We start from the raw sequence: 19,493 nt of genomic DNA, 5'->3' as shown, positions 1-19,493 counted from the left end.
GTAAATTTAATTGGTGGTTGTGGTGGTCAAATAATTATATTACAGTCAAACTGATGTAGGAGCTACCCACTTTCTCCATGGTTATGCGACCATGGAGTTAGTATATTTAATTTCTGGGGTTGAGGGGGCAGAGCTCTCGCATCAGAAGGCTGTTGAAGGCAAAGTACCCCGTGTTAAAACAAAGTTTCTGGGGATTGTAAATGTAATGTATTTCTTTCAGTTATGATCATCTTATTTCATTGTTTTTATTTAGATGAACTAAATCATAAATGACGTTTCCTGACATATTTTATGCTGATGAAAGCTCATTTGTGATGTAAAGAAATGCAATCATGAATACACACACACACAAATATATACATATATATATATATATATATATATATATATATATATATATATTTATGGATCTACTTCAGTAGTTCACTTACCCGTCTTTCAGATAACTGAGATGAAAAGGCCGACAAGTGCAAGACACTGACATCCCAGAACACCGACTTCCCACTCCAGGTAAGTAACTGCTTGGCCACCCTGTTGAACTTTGCCCCTTACTCCCATGGTAGTGCGATCTTGGAGTTGGTATTTTTAGTTAGAGAGGGTGTAGGCTGTGAAGCCCCCCACATAGGGGGTGTGGGGGCAAAGCCACCCCCCCCCCCACATGGGTGGGTTTACTTTCCTTCAGTCTTCCTATTTTTTCAGGATGGCCAAGCTAAGTGGTTACTTACCTGGAGTGGGATGTCAGTGTTCTGCGGTTGTCAGCTTTTTCATCTCTGCTATCTTGAAGTCAGGTAAGTGAATTTTCAGTGTACTGAAGTGTGTTTGTGTGTGTCTATAGTAGTGATTTAGATTGTTGAACATTTGTAATATTAAAAGTGTATAATGCTAGCCGAATTTATCACAGAATTATTTGATTGACTGTGCCAGCATCACTGTATGGTCAATGGTAGTGGGGATTTGCCTTTACCCAGCTGCTGTGCAGTAACAGAGTTAGCATATATAATTATCAGGGAGTGGGTGGGGGTGCAAAAAACATTAGTTTTTTTTTTTTTCTGTGTTTTAATGTTTGATCTTTTTGCATCACAGTTTTAAAGTTTGATGTTTAGGTAATTCAGTATTGTGAAGTACATCCATAGATAGCTATAGACCATAGATATATACATATAGATATAGATATAAATATAGATATATCAGCTTGCAGTTTAATCTATTGAATTATTTTTGTTTGTTTGTTTACACTGAAGTCTATTTTGTTGACTGTGTGGATTGTTGAATTTTCTAATGATAAAGGGATTTGTTTCATGTGGGGTTGTGGAAAGTTGGAGTCTATTAATTTTGATACTATTGTTTATACTGTTACCATTAGGGATAGGAATGTATATATAAGTATTTGCTGATTAGGGTTAGAGTAAAAGCTATGTTATGATATACTTTTAGAGTAGTTTACGTGTTTAATACTTGAATAGTGTTTGTGTATATTTGAGTGTTTCACTACTATTGTTAGATTAAGTGCCGGGTTATGAGATAGTTTAGGGTTTTGTAAATGTATAACACTTGAATAGTGTTTGTGTATATTTGGGTGTTTCATTGCTAGGGTTAGATTAAGTGCTGGGTTATGAGATAATTTAGGGTTTTGTAAATGTATAACACTTGAATAGTGTTTGTGTATATTTGCGTGTTTGCTGGCTAGGGTCAGAGTAAGTGTTGGGTTATTAGATAGGTTTAGTGTTTCCATGTGTGTAACACTTGAATAGTGTTTGTGTATATTTGTGTGTTTGCTGGCTAGGGTCAGAGTAAGTGTTGGGTTATTAGATAGGTTTAGTGTTTCCATGTGTGTAACACTTGAATAGTGTTTGTGTATATTTGCGTGTTTGCTGGCTAGGGTCAGAGTAAGTGCTGGGTTATTAGATAGGTTTAGTGTTTCCATGTGTGTAACACTTGAATGGTGTTCCTGAGTGTGTTGTCCACTCATGTTATTAGAGAATGGGTTTTTCATAGGGTAATATGTAGGATAGGGGTAGAGGTACAATTAGCTCACACAAAGTGCAGCATGGTGTGTATGGATGAGGGCGGGCTGCTGTTTGGTCAAACTTTCGGAAATTCAAACATCTGTAATACTGGCACAAGTGATCGAATAGTCAGATAATCAAATTGCTGGCATTACTTCATAGGGTGTCTCTGTACAGCAGGGATTTTGAATTTGCCGTTTCTCCACTGTTGTATGATCTGATTTGGAATGTATGTGCTGCAGGAGAGTCAGGAAGGGTTTACCCCTTACAAAAAATGTTTGTGGTTTTTTTCTATATTTTGACAGTCAATCTTTTTAGATTGATTAATTCATGTTTGATATTGTGCTTTTTGTTCTAAATAATGCACTAATGAGTGTGTGTGTGTATACGCACGCGCATATGTGTCTGCTTGTTTGTCTCTGAGATCAAGATCAGTTTCAGTGTTTTTGTGTCTTTATAACTGACTTTCTAATGGGTTAAGAAAGTTTCTTTTCTACACTTTGTGTAGTCTGAGTTAGGATGTATTAAGTAACAAAGGTTTAATGAGAGTTGGGGGACCATGCCCAGTTCAAAAAAGTGTGAACGTTCCTAACGGAGATCTCCATACAGTGTGGAATGGGACGATTTCCGTTTTCTGCACTGTAGTGTGATCTTGGAGTTTACATATGTAAATAGCAGGGGGGTGTGGGAGGGTGCAGGAGGGACTCCTTCCTCTGCTAAAACCATTCAGGTAATTGTTTTTCTTTTTTTTTTACTTTTTTATTTGATGTCCGAACTTTCAAAAGCTCGGTCATGTGGTCTCGGCCATATGAAAGTCGACCTTCTGAAAGTTCAGTCATCTGAAGTAAACCCATATATATATATATATATATATATATATATATATATATATATATATATTTGTATGTGTGTGTGTGTGTAGGTATAGATGTATACACACATACAGATACCACATAGCACTTCACTTTTCCTTTTTAAATACTAACAGGAAGCATTCATTTTCAAATATATCCACACACACAAACACACACACATATGCTACATACTATATCACTTTTCCTTTGTAAATACTGACATGATTTCATTGTCATACAAGCACACACACACACACACACACACACACACACACACACACACACACACACACACACACAAAACATCACTTTTCTTTTGCAAATGTTGATCTGATTTCATTGTCATCCCATTCTAAATGAAGTATGTTCTAATTATTGCACATCAAATGCTGATAAAATTCTCATTTCTCTGAATCAAATACAGCCTTTGGGGTTACTGCAGTTCAGAAATGATATATGTTCCCTTTGCTGCAGCAACCTTAGCATTGATTATACAGGATGTATTCTTTATTAATATCTCTCAGTGAAACAATACTTAGTGAAGTTGTTTATTTCTGGCTTATTCATTGCTCTTTACACTGCCACAATGACTAAATAACTAATTGTATATCTCTGCCTGATCTGTAACATAATATAAGCATCTCATTTTTAGACCTGTGTACTTCCAATTTACTCTGCATTACCCAATATATTGGAGGAATTTAAATTGCTTATATTTCTTCTATCTGGTTATCTGTTTCACTGAGGACCTTTTGATGCCCTTTCCAGATTAGCGTAATCTCAACCCAAGCATTTTTTCTCTTCCAGTGTGGGCTGCTTTTCATTATCAGCCCTTTTGACTTCATACTTGACAACTTAGTTCTACATCCTGACTGATTGTATTCAATTGTGTAGATAGACTAAATGTGTCGTTATTTATTGCACTAATTCATGTTGTTGTTCCATTTTCTAAATGTCAGCATCATTCATACCAGTTAGAATAGAAAAGTGACCATACATTGAGGTGTCCTTTAATATGTTGATGTGCAGTTAACGGATGTTCTTCCCTAACATTTGTGCAAGTTCATTAGTTGTGATAATTCTGTGGCAGTCCATTAAAAACTGTGAAATGTCAAATGTAATATTTTGACATGCATAACAAACTATACTCATTTGGGTTTGCCTTATCATTCTGTCACATTTATTGGTGCTGTTTGACATTTGCATATCCAAAACCTCTACTAATCATAGTGAGGACTGCACTAGTGACATGATTGCCTTTTGTATTATTTGTAAACATTACAAATAACTTCAACAAGGACTGAAAAACCTATTTTGAGACCGGATTAAATTATATTTTTCTTTTTAGTTTATTTGTTTATAATAACACTATGATAAACACTTTGAAACAGCTGGCTGTGCCTGCATATTTGAACTGTTTCTTTCTGAAATTGGTATGCATTGTTTGCTGTAACATAGACTAAATTCACACCTGTTGAATCTAGCTTTGTTTGTATAACTTGTGCACTAATCCAGACCATCTTTTTTTGGAGAAGGTTCCTCTGCACCCTAGTGGCAGGAGTGTGCAGTTAGAACATGTCTGATCAAAGACTGCTGGAACGGGGCTCAGTTTTTAGCTTTTTATTGGTTAATTTGTTTAAATCAGTTTGCTCATTTGCTACTGTTATATTATAAAAAAAAATACACTTTATGCATCACCATGTAGCTAGGGTTAAACTATTCCTGGTGCCATAAAGTGTACTCTTCAAATTTTCCCTTAGAACTAACCAGTTTTTTAGTTTTAGCGCTCAAATCTATTTCTTTGAGTTCAGCACTTGTTACTAAATAAGCTACAAATTACTACAGCACTCAACTTTCTTCACTTGTCTAGAGGAAAACAGTTTTTAGTACTTAATAAATAAGCACCTATCCAGGCATGTACAAGGGTGAGCTCCCAGTGTTTTCTCCTGTCTACATGATGAATCTGGGCATCTTGGGGCAATGCAGCAATTGCCTCATGTACACAAGACAACCCTTTCCTCCTACCACCCACCACTACAACCTGCAAGAGATGCACTTAAATAGCCAAACTGGATGCACAAACTGGAAGCAAAGCTTTCTTCACCCAAGACTGGACTAGACAGTCAAGAGGAGAAGGTAAACACTTGCACCACACCACACTCATCACATAGTCCCTCAAAACCTATACCACTAAAACACACACATAGCAACACAAAACACACACCTACTTTCACGGAGGATCTCAATAAAAATCTACCCAAGCAACAGAGACCTCCAAAGCAGAAACGCATGCAGCCTCCACCCCCCAACACAACCCAAATGACACATAGCCCACAAACTCCATGTGCCACTCAACCACAGCCAATAAGGCATAACAATGTACCCAACACTTTAGTCATAGGTGACTCTATAGTCAGGCACACTGATGTTCCACTCACCAGGTTAAACTAGGAGAAAGTTACTGTCAGTTGCCTGTCGGGAGCCAGGATCTGCCACATAACACACACACTCAGGTCACTCCACAATAAGTACAAATATGACTCTGTCATTGTCCATGTTGCTGTGAATGACCTGAGATGTACCTCCCTGGACTACATGAAAAGAGACATGGAGGAGCTCCCTGATCTTGTAGCCCAGGCAGGTATGACCCTAGCCCTGAGTAGCATCCTGCTATCACCCAGAATACCACCACAGTACAAGGACAATATGATTGACTTCAACAATTGGCTAAGTGTCTGGTGTCATTCTAAAGGGATCCAGTATCGGTTTGCCTGGGATGACATGATCAACAGACCACAATGCTTTGCCAGAGATGGCCTGCACCTGTCGCCCTTGGGATTCTGGATACTGGCTAAGGCTCTTGCCACCCCTGTAGTGCCTATTTTAGGCAAGGTTCAAATGACAAATTCACCACCATAACAGGTACAAGCAAGCAAAATCTGAGGGTAATGCTACTCAATGCTAGAAGTCTAAACCTCAAAATGCATTTACTGGAGGCACTCCTTAAAATGGAGAACATCGACATCTGTGCAGTGACAGAGACCTGGTTCAAGGCTTCAGAGAGCACCCCTACATTACTAGGTTATAATTCATACCACACCTTTCGGCCACCTAACCTGGACCGAAACACTAAAGGTGGAGGTGTGTCCATATTCAATAAGGATATCCACACCTCCAGGCTAGTTGCGCAGCATAATGCATCCAAGATTATCCAAGTGCAACTAACTCTGGGCAAGGCCACAATCCAAATTGTAACTTGCTACAGACCCCCCACCATGCCCCAGGATTCCCACTCCTCATTTCTTGATACACTGGAAAATAGGGTACAACCCAACACCATAATAATGGGTGATTTCAACTACCCCACCATTAACTGAGAAAACTACTCCTGTGCCAACTATTTTGCTCAAAGTTATCTGGAATTCATAAATTCCAATGCCTTGGATCACCTTATCCACACGCCCACCAGGGGCAGCAGTATCCTAGACCTGGTCATTACCAACATAGGCGACCGGTGTTCCAGACCAGAGGTCAATTCCTCATTGGTCAGATCCGACCACAAGCAAATCATCCACATCCTGCAACCACCCCTCCCCCATTAGGGAAACCACTGTAAAAAGTTTCTCCAAAGCCAACTTCACGCTTCTTAAGACAGAAGTGGCAAACTTCACGACACCCATACAGACAAGAGAATAGAGGTACAACTGCCGAATCCTACACAAATGCACTTTATAAGCACTTAGACGAGTGCATGGATCATGCTATCCCTAACAGAACCAAGATGCTATCCTCCAAAAACAGGAAGCCGATCTGGTGGTCTCCTGCCATAAACAAACTCTACAACAGAAGAAAGAAACTGTTGCAAAAAAGAGTAAAATCCCATGACTGGAGGAATTCCCTGGTCAGCCTCAGTAAGAAGCTGAGATCCCTGATAAAATCCTCCAACGCTAGTTATGAAAACAAAATCGGCACTGATTCTACAGACAACCACAAAGCATTCTATAGCTGTGTCAAGAATCTCAATGGCAACACTCAGGTCTGCTCTAAGTTACAGAACAATGGCACTAAATATACAGAGCCAACTGATATTGCCAACATCCTGGCAGATAGGTTCAGTGCTAACTTTACCCCCCTAACCCCCTAAAGGGTCCATCTCTATACCAGAAGAATGCAAATCATGGCTGCACAGGTAAAAAACACACTTTCCAAAGCCAAGAACACAGCATCCATGGGAACTGACAACATCCCAGGCTGCATTCTACATGAACTACAGAATGAACTGGCACCCCACCTAAGCACCATTTTCAATCATAGCCTCACCTCAGGCTTTGTGCCCACTGAATGGCGCACAGCGGCGATTATCCCACTCCACAAAGGGGGAGCCACCACGAACCCCGGGAACTATCGCCCTATTAGCCTGATGAGCCTGGTCTGCAAAGCCATAACATATCATCATGGAACTTATAAACAAAGACATTGGTAATCTCCAAACTCTGGACCCCACCTAGTTCAGGTTTGTAAAAGGCAGATCATGTCTCCTAAACCTGATTGACTTCTTTGAAGCAGTCACCAAAGCCGTAGCCGAGGGTAAGGTGGTTCGCACAGTCTGTCTAGAGCTCGCCAAGGCTTTCGACACCATCCCCTACTCTATATTTATAGATAAACTCACTAAATGGAGTATAAATCCCTATGTCACAAGATGGGTTGATGACTAGCTCACTGACAGAACCCACACTGTGAAAGTAGCAAACTCCAAATCCGACTTCAGACCAGTGACAAGTGGAGTACCAAAGGGTTCAGTCCTGGGTCCTTTCCTGTTTGGTATCTACTTTTCTGAAGTACAGGCCAACACAGAAGGTCTTTGGCTAATGAAGTTCACAGACGACTGCAAACTAGGAGCCATAATTGAAACTCCTAATGATGTGGATGTCCTACAAAAGGGCCTCACTGAGACAGATGCCTGGTGTCAAAGCCGTAGCCTCATGCTCAATGCCAAACAGTGCATTGTCATCCCCTTTGGTAAAAACTCTGTACCCATGAGCTACCACATAGGTGGTAGTCTACTTATCACCAAAAGTGTGATGAGACCTTGGGACACAGGTGGACAGTAGTCTCTCCCTTGATAATCATATCACCACAGTAGTCAGGAAATCCTTCTACATGGCACACCTCATCACAAAAGGTTTCTCATCCAGGAAAAAAGGGGTCATTGTTCCCCTCTACTCGTCACTTATTAGACCCATTATAGAGTACAATGCCCCTTTTGGTATGTACCTCACAAAACATCAACAACTGGAAAGGCCACAGAAATACCTCACAAAGAGGATTACCGGCCTCAAACAGATGCCCTACGCAGACCATCTCAAAAAACTCCAGCTTTACTCCTTCGCATATCATCATCTTAGAGGCAATCTCTGCCTAACATACAAAGCTATGTCAAACCCAGAGCTTTTGGATATGCTCCACTGAAAAAAAATCCCAATCCCTCCAAGCTACACGCTCTAGGGACCTAAACCTTGTCACCACAATAAACAGAAAATGCTGGAGGGATAGATTCCTGTCCCAGAGACTTCCCATACTCTGGAACAAACTACCTATCTATGTCAAACAGAGCTCCTCATTAGCATTCTTCAAGAAAAATCTTGATGATTGGATGGGAAATAGGAAATTCACCCCAGGGATCACCTCTGTGCCTCTGCTTGACAGGGGCACAGGAAAATATTTTTTGTGGGTGGCGGAAGTCAGGATACCTTTTTGGCTAGGCTTGTATATGCCCTAGGGCTGATAGCCTAGTACCTACCTATGAAGCTATGAATTATTAAGCATTTACAGCAGGTTAAATACTATAAAATTAGACAGAAAATATCAACATTCATGAGATGTTCATTTTGGGCTACATATATCTAAAACATGTTGTTTTATGTTATAGGACCATCACACGGTATGCCAAGATCAATCCAATTGCCAGACTTTTCACTAATTACATTGCATGCAAGCCTGACCAAGTCATATTTTACACATGCATTTGTATGTATAACGTAGACTTTTACTTTTTCACTATTTACTTTAGAATCATTAAAAACTTCCCTGTGAGTTTAGAACTGCTTTCTGTTCATGACATAAGTAACCAGCATAAATCTTAATTTACTTCAGGAGAGAAAAAAAAAACAGAGACAATTTATTGTGTCGTGATTTGCTACAGTGACACGTATTCCAGTCATGGGCAACATCAGCTCTGTTCTCAGTAACTCATTAAATCTCTGATTTACATTTTATTATATTAGAACAGCAGGGGAGCCGGAGGCTACCATGGTAAGCAATATTACAAATCAGCGTAGCAATGCAGGACAGAACTCACACACTACATGCATACTTAGAAGCAATTTATAGGACCAGCAATGCATGTGTTGATGTGCATTTGGGATGCTAGAGGAAAATCAATCCTTTACAAAAAATGCATGTAAACACAGAGAGGCCACACTGTCTCCAGGAACTGACCAACAGTTCAAAGACTAATGAGGCCCATACTTCTCAACCTCTTAGAGCATGAAATCTGCCAAACCCATAAATAAAAGTGGGACAAAGGCCCAAAAATAGAAAAATGTTTAATTATTGCTCTTACAAACTAAGAAAGTTGATAGAATAACAGGTTTGGCATTAGCATGAATTTTCTGAAGGGTATGAAGTCTGTAAGTAAAATGTCTGTCATTATTTTTTAACTTCAATCCTTAATGATTTGCCAGAAAAACAGACAAAAAATATGAGGCAAAAATCTGGCAATTCTGCAAAAATATGTACAGTTGAGACATATGATGAGACAACACTAACTGATAATCCCAGCCTGCTCTTCTCTCAAAAAATTGTTTGTTTATTTATTGTCATTTGTTGACCGTGAATGTCCACTGGGCCATGGAGCATTTTCAGTGGAGACCCAAGGAGAGAAGCTCCGCAAAAACAATTACATCGAAATATAAAATAACATAGCATATAAAAGTTGAGCAAACAATACAGATGTATGAAACTGGTAGATAAAAAAATTTAAGTAATGTCTTTTGGCTTTTCCCAGTTAGGAGTCGCCACAGTGGAACTCCTGTCTACTAATGATTGGAAGTGGATTTTTACGGTGCCGAGTTGCCAGCCCAATGCCCAACCTTCAAGGAAGGCACAGCCATTCACGCTGGCACCTACCTGCATGTCTTTAACATCACTCAACCATGGGTAGGACATGCAGACTCCACACAGAAGGTGCTCCAGCCAAGAATCGAATGGGAGAACCTCTTGCTGTGAGACAACAATGCTAACTGTGGCACCACTGTGGCCCTCTGGAACTGGTAGATAAAACAATCCTAAAAAAAAAAAAAAATCATACCCATCTCATGAACAAACTATAACAGTAGTAACAGAATGGTTAACAAAAAATATTTAACACTTACCAAACTAAATAAAAGGAAAAAAAGATGAGTGTAGGTTTGGGAAATAGGCTTATGGTGGTTCAGTCATGTGATTACATGAGCATATTTGGGTGTTAAGAAAGTGGTCTTTGAGAGCTCTTTTGAAAGTTGTTACAGAATCTAACTGGGTGATTGATGATGGAAGAGCATTCCATAATTTAGCCATAGTATGGGAATATAGGCATTGTCTAGCTCTTTTGTTGGGTTTGGTAATAGCCAGGAGTTTATTAGATGACCTTAGGCTCCGGGTTTTGGTATATATGTGTATTATAGATCGAAGAGAAGGCAATAATTTGGGTTAAGTAATTTATGGGTAAGAGTTAGTTGGTTGTATTGTAGGTAAAGAAGGAATTCAAACCAATTTTAAGGTTTAATGACCAGGCAGTGGTGCATACGAGTTGGCATGTTGGGCACAAATTTTGAAATTTTATAAAAACAAGATTGTAAGTTATTTAAGAGATGTTAGTGTATTGGTAAAAATGAGGCTACCATAAAGGAGGGAGGGGAGAAGACGACTGTTTGCTAGTTTTAACTTGGCAGACATGACCAGGTAATGTTTCTGTCTATACAGCTTACCAAGTTTGAAATTAGTCTTTTTCATTATGCTAAGTATGTGGTTTTCGAATGAGAGTCCATCATCAATTGTAATGCCAAGAAGTTTAGATGTTTTAATGATTTTAATTTCAGTATTATTTTGAGAGACTATTTTAAAGTGTTGAGTTTGAGGTTTCGGTGTGAATAGTAATAATTTTGACTTTTTGGGATGAAGTGACAATTGGGCTTCAGAAAGTTAGGATTCTATGGATGTAAAGGCCCTTTGTGTTAATTCTAGGAGGTCTGACAAATGCTTAAAAGAGGTAATAATTGTCAAGTTGTCTGCATACTGAATGAATATAAGTTGCTGGGAGCCCTTATGGAGATTATTGATAAATATATTAAAGAGTAAGGGCCCAAGAATAGACCCTTGAGGGACTCCTGTATTGTTAATAAGGTAACCAGATTGTCTATTTTTCCACCTAACTGATTGTTTTCTGTTGTGGATGTAGTTTTGGAACCAGGTTATAGTTTTGGAACGAGGTTATAGTATGTTGGGAGCAGTATAGAGTGGATATAAATGTGTACACACTCCTGTTAAAATGACAGGTTTTTGTGATATAAAATATGAGACCACAATAAATCATTTCAAAACTTTTCCCACCTTTAATGTGAACTATAAGCTGTACAATTCAATTAAAAAACACACAAGTCTGTTAGGGGAAAAAATATAAACCATACGATAATCTGGTTGCATAAGTGTGCACACCCTTAAAATAATACATTGAAGCACCTTTTGATTTAATTACAGCAATCAGTCTTGGTTACACACCTGCCATCAATTAAAGAGACTCTTGAGTAATCCCAAATAAATTTCCGCTGTCCTAGTAGGATTTTCCTGACATTTACTTAGTTGCCTACTACAGCAAAAGCCATGGTTCATAGAGAGCTTACAAAGCATCAAAGGGATCTCATTGTTGAAAGGTATCAGTCAGGAGAAGGGTACAAAAAAATTTCCACAGCATTGTATATACCATGGAACACAGTGAAGACAGTCATCAAAAAGTGGAGAAAACATGGGACAACAGTGATGTTGCAAAGAACTGGGCGTCTCTCCAAAATTGATTAAAAGACAAGACAAAAACTGGTCAGGGAGGCTGCTAAGAGACCTAAAGCAACACTGAAGGAGCTGCAGAAATTTATGGCAAGTACTGGTTGTGTACTACATGTGACAACAATCTGCTGCATTCTCCATATGTCTGGACTATGGGGTAGGGTTGCAAGATGGAAGCCTTTTCCTACACAGAAAAACACCCAGGCCCAGCTAAAATTTGCAAAACAATACATCAAGTCTCCCAAAAGCATGTGGGAAAATGGGTTATGGTCTGATAGACCAAGGTTGAACTTTATGGCCACAATTCCAAAAGGTACGTTTGGCGCAAAAACAATACTTTGCATTACCAAAAGAACACTGTCCCCACAGTGAAGCATGGTGCTGGTAGTATTATGCTTTGGGGTTGCTTTTCTTCAACTGGAACTGGGGCTTTAGTCAGAATTATGAATAGTTCCAAATACCATTCATACCTGGCCCAAAACCTTCAGGCATCTGCTAGAAAGATGAAGAGGAATTTCACCTTTCAACAAGACAATGACCCCAAGCATACATCCATATCAACAAAAGAATGGCTTCACCAGAAGAAAATTTAAGTTTTGGAATTGCCCAGTCAGAGCCCAGACTAAATCCAATAGAAAATCTGTGGGGTGACCTGAAGAGGGCTGTGCACAAGAGATGCCCTTGCAATCTGACAGATTTGGAGTGCTTTTGCAAGGAAGAGTGGGCAAATATTGCCAAGTCAAGATGTGCCATGATGATAGACACCTACCCAAGAAGACTGAATGCTGTAATTAAATTAAAAGGTGCTTCAACAAAGTATTAATTTAAGGGTGTGCATACTTGATAGAACCAGCTTATTATTCATTTTTTATTTTTTATATTTGTTTTTCAGTTGAATTGTACAGGTTATAGGTCACATTAAAGGTGGGAAAAGTGTTGAAATGATTTATTGTGGTCTAATTTTTTTACATCACAAAAATCTGGCATTTTAACAGGGATGTGTACACTTTTTATATCCACTGCATGTATTTGAGTTGTGATAGTAGTTTTGGGTGTGACACTGTATTGAAAGCTTTTGACAAGTGTAGTATGACTGAAGTTGGTAGACCATTATCTATAGCTTTGTATTCAGTGTTGGTAAAGGACAATAAGGTTGTAGTAGTGCTGTGTGCTGTCTGAAAACCGTGTTTGGTAGGTGCTAGCAAATTATTGTCAGCGAGATGTTTGAGTAGTTGTGAATGGATACATATAATTTTAGCTAGAGGTGAAAGTATTGAGATAGGCTAATAGTTGGAGAGGTCATTGCTATTGCCACCTTTATGTAGGGAGTAACTATGGAGTTCTTCCAGAGTAGAGGGACATACAATTTATAGATAGAATGAGTTATGAGAATACCAACATGGAAAGCATGGAATCGGCAGCTATTTGTAGATATTCAGCAAGAAGGCCATTGTCGGAGAGGGAACGTATCGGCAGCTATCTGTAGATATTCAGCAAGAAGGCCATTGTCGGAGAGGGAACGTATCGGCAGCTATCTGTAGATATTCAGCAAGAAGGCCATTGTCGGAGAGGGAACGTATCAGCAGCTATCTGTAGATATTCAGCAAGAAGGCCATTGTCGGAGAGGGAACGTATCGGCAGCTATCTGTAGATATTCAGCAAGAAGGCCATTGTTGGAGAGGGAACGTATCGGCAGCTATCTGTAGATATTCAGCAAGAAGGCCATTGTCGGAGAGGGAACGTATCGGCAGCTATCTGTAGATATTCAGCAAGAAGGCCATTGTCGGAGAGGGAACGTGGCTTTAGTTTGGATAGTAGTTTTCGTATGAGAGAAGTGGGTACAGGTCGGATGGTGAAAGTGTGGATGGGTGGGATAAGTTGCAGTTTTCAGAGAGGGGTGGGATTTACATGTGGGTCTATGTAATTATTATTTGTATGGCAGTTGTTAAATTTGCAGGTTTGTTGAGCGAGGGTGTTAAAGTTTTGGATAGTATTGATAAAGTGGTAATTGAAAGTTTGGGCGATATCTTCAGAGTCATTGTCAGGGGACTGGGTAGGGTTTTGCTGGTTTCCTCGGTTTCAGAGAGAGGAGAATGATTTCCAGAAAAGTTTTGGGTTGTTTTGTTGGGTAGACAGATTGGAGGAGAAATAGTGTCTTTTGTCATATATGACAAGTTTTTTGGCAGTATTACGAAGTTGTTTATATTTGAGTTTGTTTTGTGGTGTTTTGTTTTTATGCCATTCCTTGCAGGCTTTGTCCCTGGAAGTAAGGATTTGTTTAGTTTGTTTAGTAAGCCAGGAGGCATTGCTCATTTTAGTTTGTTTAGTGCAAGTGATGGCAAGACTATTTAGAGTGTCAAGAAAGATTTTCTTAAAGTAGTTGACTGTGTCATCTAAGGGGAGTATTTTGTTTGGGTGCCACGTGTGGGTTTTTCGGGTATCTAGAAATATCTGTTGATTGAGGTAAGTGAGAGTTATAGTAGTTGTTAGAAAGTGTGATTTGCCTGCATGCAGTTGGGATCTATGGGTGTAAGCAGGGAGGTGATCACTAAAGGAATTAGGAAGGGTTCCTGCCTTGGTATATTTGTGAGGATGATGATGAGTATCCAGTCTAACTTTGAAATGGTATGGTTATTCCCGATGTGTGTGGGGTCTGTGATGAGTTGAGTAAACTTGTACAAATTAATACTATAGGAAGGAGTGTTTAGAGATAAGAGACTGCCAATTTATATCAGTATCACCCAGAATGATGGCTTCATTACATATGTTTAAGGTTGACACGGACAGCAAGTCTTCTATAGTAGATATTTTTTGCCCTGGTGGAATATAGTGTGTGGCAATTCATAACTTCTTTCTACTATTTAAGTGAAGATTTGCTAGTAGTAGTTCCATATTTCCAAATTTGGGAATGGGTGTGGTGAAAAGAGTAATAGAGTCTTGGAATAGTAATACAATACCCCCCACCTTATTTATGTGTTCTGTCATTTCTAAGAATGTTATATCCAGGGGGAGTTATTGCTGTACAAAAGCACACCACAATGTCACCAAAAGGGAACCAGGAATTCCCCTCAAACTATGCTGTAGCTGCTAATTCTTTATTTACTTCTTCTGGTTGTTGTTTATATTAGAATTCTACTAGGGGAGGGTCAATATTTTTTCTTGTTTGACATTTAGCAGTAAAAAATGGTATAGAATGTTTAAATGGATATGGAATATATCATAAAAGAATGTCATTTTTAGATTTAAAGTCCCTTTGTGGGTATTAATGTTTTAATGTATTCATGATATGTAGTATTGGGGGGTAAATATTTAATCTTTAATTAATAGTATTTAAGGAATAAATCAATTATTTAATGTAATTAAAATGTTAATTGATGTGAAGATGGAATTATACAAGGGCTGCTGGGATAGTACTGAGTTATTCCTTTGAAGGCCTGTGAGGCCGAGGTACCAGAAAAAGTAAATAAAGAATTGTCAGCTACAGCAGTGCTCTGTGTTTTTTTTTACAGTTTCAGAGTTATTTCTGTGTCTGATATGTGTGGTTTTAACCAGCTTTTTGTAGGGGCTACAGTACTTGGGAGTACTGAGTTGGCCAAGTGTGAAATTCTGTGGTTTTGTTACAGATACTACGTACGTTGATTGTTATTATGCATAGGTTTTTGGTATTGGGGAATAGGTTGCAGGATGAGCAGTTTGTAGGACCAGGATTAGGGTGAATGTCACCACATTATGGTATGGCTAGATAGTGATGAGTAAGGATGAACAGGTGTAGGGGTAAGGAGAATGGTCTAAGGAATCGGTAGTATATTAACTTCACTTTTATGTTGATTACAGAGCATTTTAACTTTGTTGGGTAATAGGTACTGTAGATGAGTAAAGAAGGTGAGATGGAGTAACTGTTAATGAAAGAAGGTGGAGTTGTGGAGAGTGTGGGAGATATTGTAGGTGTGGAGTAGAGTATAAAAAAGAAAGAGGTGGTGTGTGGTAGCAGAAGAAGGGTGGTTAGTTTTTAAGAAATGTTTTAAGTAAAAGTACATATTAGAAATAAATAGTGAGATCTTAGAGTAATGGAGGCATAGGAGATAGGGGTGTGGTGAGGGGAGCAGTTAGTGGGGAGGGAAAGTTGGAAGGGGTTGTCAGTGACGGTGTAGGAGAATAGATAGTGGGAAGGAAGTGGTGAAAGAGTAAGGGTTATTATTGCTTGGTGTAGAGGATATGGGAGGGGCTAGCTAAAAGAACAAATGTAATTGAAGTAGGAGTGGGTGGGAATGGGGGTAGGGTAGTGGATTGAAGTGAGCCCAGAGCAGGCAGGGCCCAGTCCCAAAATAATGGCATAAAAAATATCTGGAATAAAGCTGCCTTCTACACACAAATGCCCGTATATCAATTCTGTTTTTCCCCCAGAAATATCCTCCCTATGTTTCCATAATGGTAAGCATCCTTGAGCCCAAGCCAACATATAAAAATGACATAGAAGGTCTCCTTTTTATCCGGCAGTGTAACCACAGACATACTGCCTGGTAATTCATCTTTTTTCTATATAATGAAGTACATTAAGAATACCTTCAGCAATGGAAACTACAAGTAAAATATATTTCCTTCAGTTATCACACCTCCTTCCAGTATTTGGGATTCCAATGTGTGCTCAATCTGAAAATGGCAACACTTTCAGTCTAGTAACATCATTGTCACATCTATAATTGTCTACTCCAGTAAGAACAAGTTAATACTGTTATTATTATCATTGTGTTTCTTTGTCTTCTTACTGTTTTTGTTATTGTTGTAATTGTTAATCTTGTTTTTGCTATCATTGTTGTCATAGTTACTATTACTATAAGTAATAATATTATTTTTAGTAGTAGTATAACTATTACTACTAGGTATTATTACTACCAATTACTATTACTACTAGTAATAATACCATAATTACTATTACTATCACTATTACCATTGTTTACCTGCAGGTGAGATTAAGAAACCAACTCACTGTTATGTCAGCATTCACCACCTATACTTCTGTGTACTAATGCAGTGCACCATCACTGTTACATGCACAGGTTACTGTAACAGCTTTACAGCTACAATGATATAAAACAGCAAACGTGGCTGACTACAGCTTAATAACAAGCAGGAAAGAGATAGATATGATTGTTCATAGTTAGGAAAAGCTCCCTGCATAACTTTTATAGCACGTGACAGTGGTTCATTTTCAGTTCTCATTAGCTAATATCAGATGAAGGTTAATCATTTGCTTTGTATGCTGCCTTAGAGGTTTCTCAAACAGTGGATGTCATGAGGTCAGATGAGATTGTCATTTTTATTTCCATGATAGTGGTAGCATCTGTTATGAGCAGATTTAAATAATATAATCATGAGGAAAGCTGTTAATGCTTATCTGGCTGAGCATCATAGACAGAAACAACTTCTGAGAAAAAAATGTTTTTCATGGGTTCAAAGCATACCATACACCTATGCACATGGCTTTATTCCCTAGCAATGCAACTATGTCCGCAATCACCAAAGATTGGTAGGAAATTCTAACACCAAGGTAGAAACTAGGATATTGCCATTCATTCAATGGAGAAGTAGGTTCTGGAACAAAGACGTATGTACTATTTTTTGTGACTTCGGTGATTGACTTCTTTGAAAATGGTCTGTCTGAACCTAAAGAAGAGGAAGGTACCATGCTTCTGTGCCCATTGCCAGGATAAGATAATATTCCAGTGCCAGGATAAGATATTACTCTAGCTTGGAAAAATGTGCCCATCAGTTGCACTTTATCAGCATCTAAACAGCTGACCATCATCTGCTGATGACACTAGGAGCAACACCATGAAGCACATTATCCTGTGCTGCACTTTCAGCCTATTATTTCTGTCTTTGTAGTAGTCATAATGCAGGTCACAATCTGTCACTCTCCAAACAAATCTTTGCAATGGAGAGCTCAGACTCTCACACAGTAAAAAAAAACTCTTATAACCAGGATATGAAATTAGACAGTTAAAGAGACTAAAACTATTTTGCAGTAATGTTATGTCACAGCATCTCAAATGACAAGAAATAAAACTGAGAAGCAAAGTAATGTGTACAGACCAGGACAAATGAACAACTGAGAATTCGCAAATTGGGAGGAAATTGTAATGTAACCTTAGCAATGACATCTGTGATAAAATCATATCTGGTAATTGTGTCAGTGAAATGACAGTGAAAACAGAGATCAACTTATTTGATTCTTAGTTTAATTCATTTTTGGGTATTGCATAATCCAGGCAGACTCCTTTTCTCATGGGCGAGAGGGAAAAAGTTTTAGGGCCTTAAATTCCAATATATATATATATATATATATATATATATATATATATATATATATATATATATATATATATATACACTGATTCAATCAACAAAGAAAATTCCAAAACTCATTATTACACTATTAAACTAATTTAACAAGGAGAGGATGTTACTGCAGTAGTGGTGCTGCTGTAGCGTTGTCGCCTCACAGTTAGACGTTGCCCGTTCGATCCTCAATTAGAGCGTCTTCTGTGTGGCGACATGCGTGAACGGGCATTCCTTCGTGGAAGGTTGTGCATTAGGCCCGGCAAGCCAGCACATAAAACTCTACTGCCAATAATTAGCGGACCGGAGTTCCACTGTGGCGACCCCTAACCGGGAAAAGCCAAAAGACACAAACAAGGAGAGGATGTTAGCACCCCAGCCCTCCTGAAATGGGGATCTGTGCACACAGTACCCATTCTGAAACAGGGATCTGTGCCCACAGTACCCATTCTGAAATAGGGATCTGTGCCCACAGTATCCATTCTGAAATGGGGATCTGTGTCTACAGTACCCATTCTGAAATGGGTATCTGTGCCACAGTACCCATTCTGAAATGGGGATCTGTGCGCACAGTACCCATTCTGAAATGGGAATTTGTGTCCACAGTACCCATTCTGAAATGGGTATCTGTGTCTACAGTACTCATTCTGAAATAAGGATCTGTGCTCACAGTACCCATTCTGAAATGGGTATCTGTGTCTACAGTACTCATTCTGAAATAAGGATCTGTGCCCACAGTACCCATTCTGAAATGGGTATCTGTGTCTACATTACTCATGCTGAAATATGGATCTGTGCCACAGTACCCATTCTTAAATGGGGATCTGTGCGCACAGTACCCATTCTGAAATGGGGATCTGTGTCCACAGTACCCATTCTGAAATGGGAATTTGTGTCCACAGTACCCATTCTGAAATGAGTATCTGTGTCTACAGTATTCATTCTGAAATAAGGATCTGTGCCCACAGTACCATTCTGAAATGGGATCTTTGTCCACACAACCATTCTGAAATGGGCATATGTGCCACAGTACCCATTCTGAAATGGGGATATGTGCCACAGTGCCCATTCTGAAATGGGGATCTGTGCCCACAGTACCCATTCTGAAATGGGATCTTTGTCCACACAGCCATTCTGAAATGGGAATCTGTGCCACCGTACCCATTCTGAAATGGGTACCTGTGTCTACAGTACT

This window comes from Protopterus annectens, chromosome 12.part0 (genome assembly GCF_019279795.1).
Source record: "Protopterus annectens isolate FY-2018-M chromosome 12.part0, PAN1.0, whole genome shotgun sequence".
Classification (NCBI taxonomy): domain Eukaryota; kingdom Metazoa; phylum Chordata; order Ceratodontiformes; family Protopteridae; genus Protopterus; species Protopterus annectens.
This window is presented reverse-complemented; position numbering follows the sequence as displayed.